Genomic DNA, 11,893 nt, shown 5'->3' on the forward strand with positions numbered 1-11,893 from the left:
ATTGGGCTGTAGGCGAAATGTTCTGATATGACTTCCAACAATCATGCAAATATCGTTCAAATCGGTCCATAGCCTGTTTTACCTTCCATATAAACCGATATCTCGATCTGACTTCATGAGCCTCTGGATGGTTAAGCAGATATTTTGAACGCAGATCCACGCAAGTATGATCTAAATCGGTTAATAATATTGTATAAACCAGTCGGCAGATTGGACATACTTTCTGATTTGGCTGTTAATTTAGATTGGACATGGTTATATTTTAGAACTTCTAAAATACATGAAAAGCACGGTTCACCACTATATATAAGCTACAACTCATAAAAAGTCATTCAAAGAACCTTTACCATGTTATCCATAGTGGAGGGTATAAAAGATTCCTTTCGGCCGAACTTAACGCGCTTTGACTTTTTATATCTAAGCTTTCTAGATATATGATGTTTTTAGAAAAGTTTTATGAAAAAATTTGACCTTTAAGGAGGGAAAACCCCTGCTGACAATTTTGTCTGATGTTTTCGACAGGATTGAAACCCACACGTTTTGCGTCATAGGCAGATATGCCAACCTCTGTCTGAAGGGGAGCCCACACATATTTTGTTCGCCGTTAAATATAAAGACAGTCTTGCTATGTGTGTCCGTCTGTATGTTGCAATCACTCTACTGCTAAATTTCTCATGAACCTTCCACCAAGGAACAGGGGATACTTCTCCCGTATGTGCAGTCCGATTAAAGGTTAAGATCAATGATAAGGGGCCTCTTTTTTCATGCCGAGTCCGAAGAGAAGCTTTAAAATGACAGGATACCTTACAAATGTAACCAGCATATGTAAAGGGATAACCACAGCAGGGATTAGAACTCAGGCGTTCGGTGTCATAGGCGGACATGCTAACATCTGTACCACGCTGGCCTCTAATGACTCTAAATAGAGATATTGTGACGAAACTTTGCACAATTAATTCTTTATAATGTGCATACAATTCGAACATGGCCTATAGCGGATTACACTTTTGGAGCTCAATCAAGGTTTATTTTTGAACCGAGATCGTTGAATTTCGGTATAGTGGGTTATACTAGATCCTCCGTTAATCATGTCCAGTATGGATTAGATAGCTGTCTGTATATCGATCTCGTCATTTATGGAATTGGGGCTTTCAAGGCTCATTTATTACCAGACTTTGTTATGCCATAAATTTGTCAAAGTCATTTTTATTCACTAAAATACCTCTGTCTAGATCACCCTGTACGTAGTAGTGGTTATGTTTTTCATTGTTGTTGTTGTAGTTGCTTTACAGATATGAATACTGACTTTTGTAACTTAGTTTGGCAGTTTTCGGCAGAAGGCGGCTGCGAGTGACTCTGATGCTATTGTTGTCGGTTGACTAAGTGTATCCGAGATTGTTTGTAACTGTCACTTTTGACACTTTTACCTTTCGGCTGTGATGGGTCTATTTCTCACTCACACAGCCACGGGCACACATACACAAACTTTTGGCAAAAGCAAAAGATGCTCATCTCTCACGAAATTGAACATATGCCTGTTGTTGTCATCATCTCTGACGCTGTCATTGCTGATTGTGTTCTTCATTTTGTTATCCACTTCGAACGTCACGTGCCAAAGCCTTAAGGCGCCACTCACACGGTGAAGAAAAATGACTGGCAAAAGGAATGATGGGGAATGAAAATGTTTCCCCCATTAAAGAGGTAAAGAAAATTTAGGCAAAATGTCCAAGGTTTCAATTCGATATTCCGTTTTATCATTTCATTTCCTATCACCGTGGATCTTTTGTGCCACAAAATTCCTTCTCCAATGTCATAAATGATTGATGTCCCATTATTATGGAGTGTTGTTCGATGGGGGTTGTATGTTTGGCATTTATCTAATTTAAAATTTTGCACCATCTCCATTGGGTATTAAGGGGTAGGAGGTGGTGCAAATCGAATACATGTCTCTCATCATATTTTAAAACCAATTCTATCCCACTCGTTAGAATTGCTTAACTGACAGAGGATTTTTGAAATGATTTTCCAATCAACATTTGCTGGTTCTCATGCTACTGTAGTACCATACATACAGCCTTCGTTATCATTGACCAATGTTCTGGAAGAGTAGACAGACAACGAGATGGGAAGGAGCGCTGATTCTATATACAAATACAAATTCAAGGATATGTAGGCTACTTGGAAATGTGCTAATGTGGGTCGTGTTAAGAGGGAATAATTGCGCTTTTATCATCGAAATCATCCACAAATGAAACACATGGAAAGAGTGCATAACTAAATTATTAAAATGCGTTTTCAGCTAATAAACAAAAAATTTTACAAAATAAATCAACCTTTCCAGGTCTATGAATCTCTCTAAATTAGAGATATTTTTCTTTTTTTAAGTATGAGTAACTCGGAAGTTCTATTGATTGAATTTTTAGGGGCCTAAAGACTCAATATTTCCGTTGTTTAGTATAATTCTACATTGAGTGTCAACCACCTTACCACTCAAAAGTCGCCTAAGTTGTTTACAAGGTTTCTTTATCTATATTCCAAGTGCTGACACTTTGGGTCGGCGTTCCCAATCCTGACTTTGAACAAAATTTCGCAAGCTTGTGCGAAGGAAGTTAGTTGGCTGTCACCAAGTGTTTTTCCCTATCGATGTATAATAGTATACAATGTTAATGAAGATTTTGGCTTCGGATTGCTTATGATGCAGTAAAACAAGTGGCAAGATCACACAAAAGACATTTAACGTTTCGCAGAAGAAGCAATTGTTTGCATATCAAACAATCCGAAGGCTGTGCCGAGGTGGTTGAAAAAGGATTTGGAAGATGTTTAACAGAACTGGTGAATGAAAAACTTCGAGTTTCGTCTTATGGATTCTAGAAGTAGAAATTTGCGATCTAACATTTCGGCCCCCGCCGGGGAAGTATTTATACAACGTGGTGTACGCCATTCCGTAACGTATGTAATGATGGCGAGCAAAGCTGTCGTTCTGTAAAGCAATTCAGGAAAATAATTTTGATGCTCTGTAGTACCAAAACCATCTATGCAAGTGTACATTACCAACATAATGCTTTCACTTAATGTTATATAAACTTGGCAACAAATAAATCATTATTCAAAGAAAAGTCAATAATTTATGACCTTAGACTAAAATCTTGTCCTAGTTCAAACATAGAAATTTAAATGACTACATTATATATGTATAACCCAGAAAGTTGATTTAAGCATAGCTGTCTGTCTTAACTGTCATCTTTATTCGCATAAATTTTCTTGATAGCCAAAATTTTCCAATGAAGATATTCCTAGCAATATTTATTTAGCTAAAATATTTTTCTTTCACAAGATAACCAGTCAAGATGAAAAGTTTTGCATTGTTGTTGCCTATCTTGAATTCCATTCATGGTCATAGCTGGAGTATTGTATATTTGGATAGCTTCAACTATTTTCGAAGTTGCCATGAAGTTTTCTTGGATTCCTCTCTATTACCTACCCACTTGGAAAACAAACTTTGCCCTTTGTCCGAGGACAGCGATCTGCAATCATTTTGCATTTCTTGCTTAACAACAGCGACGTTGTGAAAATTTTATTACTTCATCAGACTGAGTGGATTCTGTCCTCTCTGTTGGAAAATAAAAAATTCACATTCTAAATACCCTGAACATTATTAATTCTAAGCCACAAAAAATTCGAATCGCTACATTCGAAGCATATTTTTTGGGCGTTTTGTTGTTAGATTTTTTTTGTGTAGCTTTGATTTGATTTCTCGAGTCTGTAACAGAAAACTTTTTACGTGACATAATTGTTGGTGGAGTATTCGTTTCCGCTTTGACGTTGCCCAAACGAATGCATAGACAATGATATACAGATGGTAAAACGGAAGTAGGAAGGCTGTGGGAAGAGGGTGGGGGGGAGAAATAAAAAATACAAAGCGCCATGTATTGGGGGCTTGCGTAGAATGTCTGTAAAATGAAATAACGCAAAAAGCTGTATTTAAACACTTTGACCATCCAACCGAGTGACTGATGGGGCAAGTGGTAAAATGGAAACCAGAAATCAAATTCCAACGATATTTCAAACACACTTCTGTGACTGTGACAGCGCACTAGTAGTGTGGGTTAATGGGGCTATAGCAATAAAGAGGAAAGTTGAGAAGTTTCAGAATTGGGTCACGTTGACATTTTTAAGAATACAAACCTCTAGCATCATTCCCTACAAAATGCTTAAGACTAGTTTAACATTCAGCATATATTTGCAATGTTTACAACGCAGAAGAAGAAAATTTGGTAGAAATTTCTTTTTAAAGATGGTTTGATTTAATTATTTTCATTTTTTATACCCTACACTACAACTGTGGAACAGGGTATTATTACTTTGTGCATATGTAACGCTAAGAAGATGAAAATGTACCCCAATTGTTAAGTATAGAGATCGGTTTAGAATTACTTCCTGTCTGTTTGTACATGTATTCTTGTAATCAAGATACAGGTTGTATTTTTATACCCACCACCGAAGGATGGGGGTATATTCATTTTGTCATTCCGTTTGCAACACATCGAAATATCCGTTTCCGACCCTATAAAGTATATATATTTTTGATTAGCGTAAAAATCTAAGACGATCTAGCCATGTCCGTCCGTCTATCCGTCTGTCTGTTGAAATCACGCTACAGTCTTCAAAAATAGAGATATTGAGCTCAAACTTTGCAAAGATTCTTTTTTTGTCCATAAGCAGGGTAAGTTCGACGATGGGCTATATGGGACTATATCTTGATATTTGCTGAAATTTGGGACAGTGAGTTGTGATAGGCCCTTCGACATCCTTCGTCAATTTGGCTCAGATCGGTCCAGATTTAGATATAGCTGCCATATAGGCCGATATCTCGATTTAAGGTTTTGGGACCATAAAAGGCGCATTAGCTGTTAGATTTTGGCGAAATTTGAGACAGTGAGATAGTTTAAGACCCTCGATATACTTCTGCAATATGGCACAGATCGGTCCCGATTTGGATATAGCTGTCATATAGACCAATCCGCCGATTAAGGGTCTTAGGCCAATAAAAGCCACATTTATTATCCGATTTTGCTGATATATGGGACGGTGAGTTGTGTTAGGCCAATAGACATAGTTCTTTAATTTGGCCCAGATCGGTCCAGATTTGAATATAGCTGCCATATAGACCGATCTCTCGATTTAAGATTTTGGGCCCATAAAAGGCGCATTTATTGTCCGATTTCGCCGAAATTTGGGACAGTGAGTTGTGTTCGGCCCATCCATATCCTTCTTTAATTTGACTCAGATCGGTTCAGATTTGAATATAGCTGCCATATAGACCGAACTCTCGATTTAAGGTTTTCGGGCTATAGAAGGCGCATTTATTGTCCGATATAGCCGAAATAGTACATACAATGTTGGTCCCATCTTTATAACATTTTGCATAAAGTTTTTTAATGCATGATCCAATACGTGTGGGAAAATTCACCAAAATCGGTTCAGCTTTGGATATAGCTCCCATATATATCTTTCATCTGATGTGCAGTTTTATGGCTATTTTGGTCACAATTTTGGTCTGATCTTTGCAAAGTTTTGCTTGATGTGTTTTATTTGAAGTCTCAATAAGTGTTAAAATTAAAATTAAAACTTAAGTTCAATTTCACAAAAATTGATTCGGATTTTGATTTCCATACATATCTTTCATCCGATATTCCCTTTAATTGCTGTGAAGGCCACAATTTAGTTCAGATCTTTGAAAGTTTTTGCATGAGATGGTTGATTTGACATCTGAACTTGTGTGCAAAATGTCAATTGGAGTATATCAAATATATAACAATAAAATATGACCAATAGTAAACTGTTCAGTGTAAACACAGGACATTAACAAGCTCTCTCCATTGAGCTCTATCGTTGGCCAAAGCCTTGGCTTGATTCCACGATATATGGGTTGATTTCAACTTCCTTTTCGTACAGCGGGTCCATATGTTTTTTGGGCTGTCCTTGCGGGTTCTAGTCTAGGACATATCTCGGCGTAGGATATGACCCAACCAAGTTCGTTTTCTCTTCCAGATTTCTACATCGACAGGGGAAGTGTTTGTTCATATTTGCAATACGGTTTGGTCAGAAAATTCAAAGTATTTGTAGTAGGCAGCTATATATGAAAACTTGGACGGGTAGTCGCTTGTGTCAAGCTGCAAGTTGTACAACCATTTAATAAAATAGATTTCACACTACTATTGAAGATCCTGCCAACCCCTCGATGATGATTCATAGAAGAAATATACCATCTACTGAGAAAAGCAATATTTGTTCAATGGAAATAGTGCAATGAAAGACAAATATTGTATCAAATTTCAAATCTAAAATGTACAATGCATGATTGTGAATGTTTGGTTTTGGGTGCACAGTGTTTGTGGTGCTTTCAAACAATTCACTGTCTTCACTGTCGGCGGTATGTATCAGCGATATAGGTATTGAGCAATCATATTATCTTCATATGAAAATACAATGTCTTGTTCGTTGGGCAAAACATCACATCACATCACATATTCAAAGTTTCAAAAGAAGCAGTCAAATGTTTGGACCTTCTTAAGTTATAGAAAAAGTGTTCCACTTCTGAGAATGGAATATAAACTTCGTAAAGATATGAGCAGGGGATTCAAAGTCTTTCTTGGAGTTACTACGCTGGGTTTAAAAGTAGGCGAAGACTTTGATTGATACCATAACTTTCCACGTTTTTTGTCAATTACGGTTAAGATATGTACTCTCCTGTAATCGATTGGAGAGTTGATTGGATTGCAATATTCAGAAAATTCGTTGTTTCACCCGAATAGTTTGTATGACTAATCAATTTCTTTCTGCCGCCTATGGTCTCCTTTCTGCCACCTATGAACCTCCGTTTCTTCAAACGCAGGGCAAGAGTAGCTCAGAAGATAGCATGTCCGCCTTTGATGTTGAACATCAAATCCTGTCGAGAACATGAGAGCAAAATTTTCTGCGGTGGCTATTTCCCCTCCTAGTGTTGGGAACACTTATGAGGTATTTACCTTAGATAATCAGCTAACAAAACTTATCTACTGATTGGTGTCGTCTGTCTGAGGTAAGGCGTTCGGACTCGGTATAAAAGGCAGGTTCCTTATCATTGAGCTTAAACTTGTATCGGACAGCACTCTTTGATATGACAGAAGTATCCCCGCTGTTGCTTAATGGAATGTTTATGGGCAAATTTATAAACGCAATTCACTGCATATGCATACTAGCTGGGAGAGATGATTTGGCCATGTCCCCATATCTGCCCCTCAGTCGTAGATGTTTCTGATTGAACTTCTCAATATATAATGATATCCAGATTTTACATTTTAAAGACACACAAGTTGTATTTTTATGCCCACCACCGAAGGATCGAAATATCCATTTCAGACCCTGTAAAGTATATATATTCTTGATCAGCGTAAAAATCTAAGACGATCTAGGCATGTCCGTCCGTCTGTCTGATGATCGATCTTTTTTCTTTCTTTTTGTCCATAAACAGGTTAAGTTCGAAGATGGGCTATAACGGACTATATCTTGATATAGCCCCCATATAGACCGATCCGCTGATTTGGGGTCTTAGACCCATAAAAGCTACATTAATTATCCGATTTTTCTGAAATTTAGGACAATGAGTTGTGTTAGGCTAACCGACATCCTTCGTCAACTTGACCAAAATCGATCTTGACCAAAATTGGATATAGCTGCCATATAGACCGATCCTCCGATTTAGGGTCTTGGGCCCATAAAAGCCACATTTATTAACCGATTTTGGTGAAATTTGGGACAGTAAGTTGTGTTCGGCCCTTCGACATCCTTCCTTAAATTCGCCCAGATCGGTCTAGATTTCAAGGGGATTAACTTGACCCACCGTCCCAAATTTCGGCGACATCGGACAATAAATGCGCCTTTTATGGGCCCTAATCCTTAAATGGAGAAATAGGTCTATATGGCAGCTATATCCAAATCAGGACCGATCTGGGCCAAATTGAAAAAAAATGTCAAAGGGCCTAAGACAACTCACTGTCCCAAATTTCAGCAAAATCGGATAGTAAATGTCGCTTTTATAGTCCTAAGACCGGAGAATCGTTCTATATAGAACGATTCTCCGATAAAGGGTCGTAGGCCCATAAAAGCCACATTTATTATCCGATTTTGATGAAATTTGGGACAGTGAGTTGCGTTAGGCCCTTCGACATCTTTCGCCAATTTGGCTCAGATCGGTCCAGATTTGGATATAGCTGCCATGTAGACCGATCCTCCGATTTAAGGTCTTAGGACTATAAAAGCGACATTTACTATCCGATTTTGCTGAAATTTGGGACAGTGAGTTGTCTTAGGCCCTTTGACATTTTTTTTCAATTTGGCCCAGATCGGTCCTGATTTGGATATAGCTGCCATATAGACCTATTTCTCCATTTAAGGATTAGGGCCCATAAAAGGCGCATTTATTGTCCGATGTCGCCGAAATTTGGGACGGTGGGTCAAGTTAATCCCCTTGACATACTTCTGCAATATGGCACAGATCGGTCCAGATTTGGATATAGCTGCCATATAGACCGATCTCTCGGTTTTAGGTTTTGGGGCCATAAAAGGCGCCTTTATTATTTGATTTCGCCGAAATTTGGGAGAGTGCTTTGTTTTAGGCCATTATATATTTTCCATCCGATATGGCCTATTAAGGGTGTAGTAGCCACAATATTGGTCCAATATTTATAAAATTTAGCGTGAAGTGTTTTATTTGACGTCTTAGCATGTGTGCTAAAATTTATCAAAGTCCGTCCTGATTTAGATATATGTAGCTCTCATGTATATATTTAATATAATATGGCCTTTAAGGCTCTAGTAGCCACAATTTAGGTCCTATGGTAAGAAAAGCTTACAAGGTTCTATTCAATATATCAATAGGTAAAATCTGATTTTATTTCAACATAGGTTCCATGCATTAAAATTAGTAAGCATATTCGGTGGTGTTGGGTATTATATAGTCGGCTCCGCCCGACTTTTGCCTTTCCTTACTGGTTTTGTATTATTTTTGTTAGTGATTTTTCGGATTCGCTGCATTTCGACCTAGGACGCAAAAACATCTTTCACAAGTGGCACCTCATAATTAAAACTCAAAATTAGCTTTCATGTTCAAAAGCTTTATACTCCCAATTTAAAATGTTTGTGCTTACTCATCTGTTAATAAAGTAATTTTTTTTGTTGCTTTCAAATTGTCTTTTTGTTGAAAAAAATTAGCAACATAACGAATATAACTGACCACACTTACCAACGTACAAGGCCTCATAGATAGATAGCAGTGTGGATGATGAAGAGCACGTCATCATGTTCAACGAGTATGCAACGAAGCGTAGAACATTGGACTAAATGAAAAAATAATGCTCAGTTCATTTACAGGGAAATAGAAATAACACCACTGTACACTCTGCCCCGAACACAAGCTGCCATACATATGCATGTGTAGTCAGCAGACAAGCAGCCAGCCATTCAGTCAGTCAAACAGTCAGCCAGCTAGCCAGGCAACAAACAACAGACACTCAGAAGCCATGACACGAGAGCAAAGAAAAGAGAATAACGAATTACAGTGATAGACAGTTTATTTGTTACCACTTAAGTTGAGATTTATAAAGCCCTCATTGAATATGAATGAGGGTGGTGGCATGAGCTGGGAGCAGAGGGTGGGAGGCGAGGGGATAGGTTAGGTTTCAATTTGTCGCTTCTCTCTCTCTGCCGTACTTTGTCGTATCACTGCTCTGAATGTCCACCACTGAAGGTTGGGGGAAAAACAAAACCCACATTGAAAAACAAAAATGACTGCGTCAAAAGAGACGGAGACTGAGGAAAAGCACAACAAAGGGTAAAACAAAAAAACGCTGATTATTGCTGAACAAAAAAAAAAAATCGATTGATTGTCGTTTTCATGGCTAGCCACCCCCCAGCCATCGGCAGTCCTCTTCCTACAAGAAGGCCAGAAGCTCATATGAGGGCATAAAATAAAACGATATGACACTCTGCGCCATTAAATGTTCACACGAACAAAGCAGACCGGGATAAAGTCTGCCTGGACTGAACATCGCAAGGGGCCATGGGTTCGGTACACTTCCCAACTTGACCAACAAATGTTGCTGAATTATGAATGAGGCGTCAAAAAACCTCTACTAATGGAATTGGTAGGCAAAGTATCCCATTAATCGTACTTTAATAAATCGAATTATTTTGGGCTTGTTCTTTTTTTTCCTCAGTGAGTGTGGCTGGAAGGGAGCGGAGAAATATTTATTGGACCCTTTCCTTTAATCAATAATGTTTTATTATTTAATGGGCAAGACAGGCGATGTGTCTACGTACTTTGTGATTCATGGCTTCCAACTAAAGCGAAGCAACGGAACGCAAAGTTTCCAAGATCCAGGAAAAAAGTTCGTTGTCGTTGTTACTTCTTATTTATTATCTGTCAAAAATAACAAAAATAATAAATTAGGCTTACAAACTCAATGACACAGCATACTTATCTGGAGAAAAAAATCGAAAATGTAAGAAAAAGAAGCTTAAAAAGGAACACTGAAATATTAATTAAAGTGATTTGCATTGCATTTAGAAAATGCCATTTCTTTATCCATTTTAGTGAGATTTATTGATACCCTTGATGGAAATGGGGATTTTAATGGAAGTATAGGTTTTTATGAAAGCTAAACCAAAAAAAAAAAAAACAAGTAAAAAGGCGTTAAGTTCGCCAGGCCGAACTTTGGATACCCACCACCTCGGGTATATATGTACACCACCTTACGTCAAAATACTGTGAAAAAAGCATACCTTATGGCCCAATGCAGCTATATCGAAATATGTTGCGTTTTGGACCAAATACTTATAAGTACAAGTCATTGTTCAATTGTGTATAACAAAATATTGATCTTTTTAGTAGCTATATCTAAAAATAAACCGATCTGAACGATATACGACACGGATGTCGAAAAGCCTAAGATTAGTCACTGTGTCAAATTTCAGCGAAACCAGATTATACATGCGCCTTTTATAGGGCCAAGACTTTAAATCGAGATATCGGTGTACATGGCAGCTACATCCAAATTTGAACCAATTTGGACCAAGTTGCAGAAAAATGTCGAAGTGCCTAACACAACTCACTGTCCCAAATTTTGGCTACATCGGACCATAAATGCGCCTTTTATGGGCCCAAAACCTTCAATCGAGAGATCGGTCTATATGACAACTATATTCAATTCTGATCCGATCTCCCAAAATTCGGCTACATCGGACCATAAATACGCCTTTTAAGAGCCCAAAACCTTCAATCGAGAGATCTGTCTATATGGCAGCTATATTTAAATCTGAACCGATCTGAGCCAAATTGAAAAAGGATGTCGAGGGGCTTAATTAATCACTGCCCCAAATTTAGGCGACATCGGACAATAAATGCGCCTTTTATGGGCCTAATACATTTAATCGAGAGATCGGTCTATATGGCAGCTGTATCCAAATCTGGACCGATCTGGGCTAATTTGAAAAAAGATGTCGAAAGGTATAACACAACTCACTGTCCAAAATTTCAGCAAAATCGGATAATAAATGTGGCGTTTATGAGCCTAAGGCCCTAAATCGGCGGATCGGTCTGTATGAGAGGTTTATGAAGATATAGTCCGATATAGCCCATCTTCGAACCTAACCTGCTTAAGGACAAAAAAGAGTCTGTGCAAAATTTCAGCTCAATATCTGTATTTTTAAAGACTGTAGCGTGATTTCAACAGACAGACGAACGGACATGGCTAATCGTCTTAGATTTTTACGCTGATCAAGAATATTTATACTTTATAGGGTCTAAAATGGATATTTCGATGTGTTGCAAACGGAATAACAAAAGGAATAAACC

General features: G+C 38.0%; 1 long non-coding RNA gene across 1 annotated transcript; it reads left to right on the forward strand.

Moving 5' to 3' along the window:
- Nucleotides 1-10,053: 10,053 nt before the first annotated feature.
- LOC106081270 (uncharacterized) lies at nt 10,054-10,503 on the forward strand. The gene is made up of 2 exons (XR_001220338.1): nt 10,054-10,184; nt 10,257-10,503. It is a non-coding gene; the product is annotated as an uncharacterized LOC106081270 (long non-coding RNA).
- Nucleotides 10,504-11,893: the final 1,390 nt, after the last annotated feature.

This window comes from Stomoxys calcitrans, chromosome 3 (assembly GCF_963082655.1).
Source record: "Stomoxys calcitrans chromosome 3, idStoCalc2.1, whole genome shotgun sequence".
NCBI lineage: Eukaryota > Metazoa > Arthropoda > Insecta > Diptera > Muscidae > Stomoxys > Stomoxys calcitrans.